The sequence below is a fragment of the Phocoena phocoena genome, chromosome 7 (assembly GCF_963924675.1).
Source record: "Phocoena phocoena chromosome 7, mPhoPho1.1, whole genome shotgun sequence".
In the NCBI taxonomy this organism is placed as follows: Eukaryota; Metazoa; Chordata; class Mammalia; order Artiodactyla; family Phocoenidae; genus Phocoena; species Phocoena phocoena.
Window position 1 is genome coordinate 111,336,739 of NC_089225.1, and position 2,494 is coordinate 111,339,232.

Sequence of the window (2,494 nt, forward strand, 5' to 3'; positions counted from 1 at the left end):
AGCAGCTAGTCCTGAAACTTGGGCTTAGCCTTGCCCTTGGCAGAAGGCAGCCATCCCCACCACAGCCCTTTACAGGACCCAGGAGCAGAGCAGTCCAGGGGTACCTGTGGGTGACCCCCCCTTCCCTGGAGGTTGGCTCTTGGAGACCTTGCAGTGGGCTGTGGACCAGTTCCTTCTCTGCCCTGGCAGCCTATTCTGAAGTCTGCCAGTGGCTGTCGCTGGACTTTAACAGCCTGGAGATCTAGGCAGGGGTTCTAACACCAGAATTTTTAACCCTTTACAGTCCAAGGTAGTCTTCAAAGGCTGGGAAGATGTGCTTCTTCATATAATTTCCGTCAAGGGAGCCATAAGTGAAAATCAGACAAATTTTCTCTTTCTGTCTTTTATTAAAATTTATTTTATTTAGGTGTCTGTGGTCTCCCGTGAGGGACAGAGGGGCCGGCCGGAGCTGGAGCTTTCTCAGTACTAAACCCGGACTCCGACCCGGCACCAGAATACAGTCGCTTTGAATCGAAGATACATGACTTGCGAGAACAAACGATGAACAGCGGTGTGAGCTCTGGGTCTGGGTCCCTGTGAACGAGTGAGAAGAGGTCCTTGTATGTCAGGGCCTTGTTTGATTATGACCAGACTCGGGACAGCTGCCCGCTGAGCTAAGGCCTCAGCTTCTCCTATGGTGACATTCTACGTGTCATTAACACCTCTGATGATGAGTGGTGGCCGGCGAGACTGGTGACCCCCCCATGGAGAAAGTGAGCAAACTGGTGTGATTCCCAGTAAGAAGGAGGGTGGAAAAGAAAGAAAGGGCTCCATTGAAAACCGTGAAGTTTCATGCCAGGACGGGGATGACTGAGTCTAAAAGGTCGATCAAAACGAAACGTAAAAGGAGTTTCCGCCTCTCTCGAAAGTTTCCATTTTACAAGAGCAAAGAAAACATGGCCCAGGAGAGCAGCGTACAGGAACAGGGAGTGACATCCAACACCAGTGATGGCGAAAGAGGTTCCAAAGGACAAGAGGACGCTATTTTGTCATATGAGCCAGTGACACGGCAAGAAGTCCACTATGCAAGGCCCGTCATCATCCTGGGCCCAATGAAGGACAGAGTCAACGATGACCTGATTTCGGAGTTCCTGCATAAATTTGGATCCTGTGTACCACACACTACCTGGCCTCGGTGTGACGATGAAGTGGATGGGCAAGACTTCTGCTTCGTGGTCTCCCGAGAACAGATGGAGAAGGATATTCAGGACAACAAGTTCATCGAGGCAGGCCAATTCAACGATAATCTCTATGGGACCAGCCTCCAGTCAGTGAAGGGAGTTGGGGAGAGGGGCAAGCTCTGCATGTTAGATGTTTCTGGCAATGCTATCAAGAGGCTGCAGCAGTTACAACTTTATCCCATTGCCATTTTCTTCAAGCCCAAGTCCATCGAAGCGGTTATGGAAATGAACCGACGGCAGACATATGAACAAACAAATAAGATCTGTGACAAAGCCATGGAACTGGAGCAGGAGTTTAGCTAATACTTTGCAGCCATTGTACGGGGTGACTCACTGGAAGAGATTTATAGCAAAATCAAACAAATCATCGAGGACCAGTCTGGGCACTACATTTGGGTCCCATCCCCTGAAAAACTCTGAAGAATCCCCTCCAACCGTTCTATTGTGAACAGAAGAAATCAAGTCTCTCTTCCCTCCTCCCTCTTCATTCCTGTCCCCATGGGGAGAACAGATGACTACTGTTCTTGTCCACTTTTTTAGATATGTCCAAAAAATTGAGTTTTCTAGTCCTGTTCTGTTTTTTTTTAATTTTTGTTTTGTTTTAGTTTATTTTTTGGGATGACGCCATCTCACTCACCATGTGACTGCGCCCATTCCTGCATGGACCTTTCCCAAGCACTAGCACAGGTGCAAATCCATCAGAGTCATTGTTTTCATAAAACCAAGCAGAAGCGAAGAGAGGAGAGGAGGACTGATGGAAAGACAGACAGGACAGCTACACGGTTTATGAAGCGAGCTCCGTGCACCCCGTGAGGAGAGGCTCCCAGGCTTTGCTACGATCTGTGCACTGCCTCGTGGCTTGGGACAGCGTGGTCATGGCAACAGAAAGTATCTTATTTATATATAGATATATATATATATGTAATGTATATAAAATATATAGAAATTATTATATATATTATACACTCTCATACATGTATATATATACTCACACGTGAGAGAATGGCTAACGGTGCTCCCACCGTATGAAATTGCTGATTATTTTATGCCACCTGATGTATCTGCATGAGAGGTTTCCTTTTTGTTCATTTTTAAGCTGCTGTTAAGCCAAAACCATGTTGTGCTAAAAAAAGCAATAATAAATTTATTTAGTAGAGTTGATTCACAATGTTGTGTTAATTTCTACTGTACAGCGAAGTGATTCAGTTATACATGTATAGATTCTTCTTCATATTCTTTTCCATATGGTTTATCACAAGATATTGAATATAGTT

The 2,494-nt window shown here is 45.8% G+C and overlaps 1 pseudogene; it reads left to right on the forward strand.

The window, feature by feature from the left end:
• The first annotated feature begins 540 nt into the window (after window positions 1-540).
• On the forward strand, window positions 541-1,640 carry LOC136125508 (disks large homolog 3 pseudogene; annotated as a pseudogene).
• The last annotated feature ends 854 nt before the right edge of the window (window positions 1,641-2,494 follow it).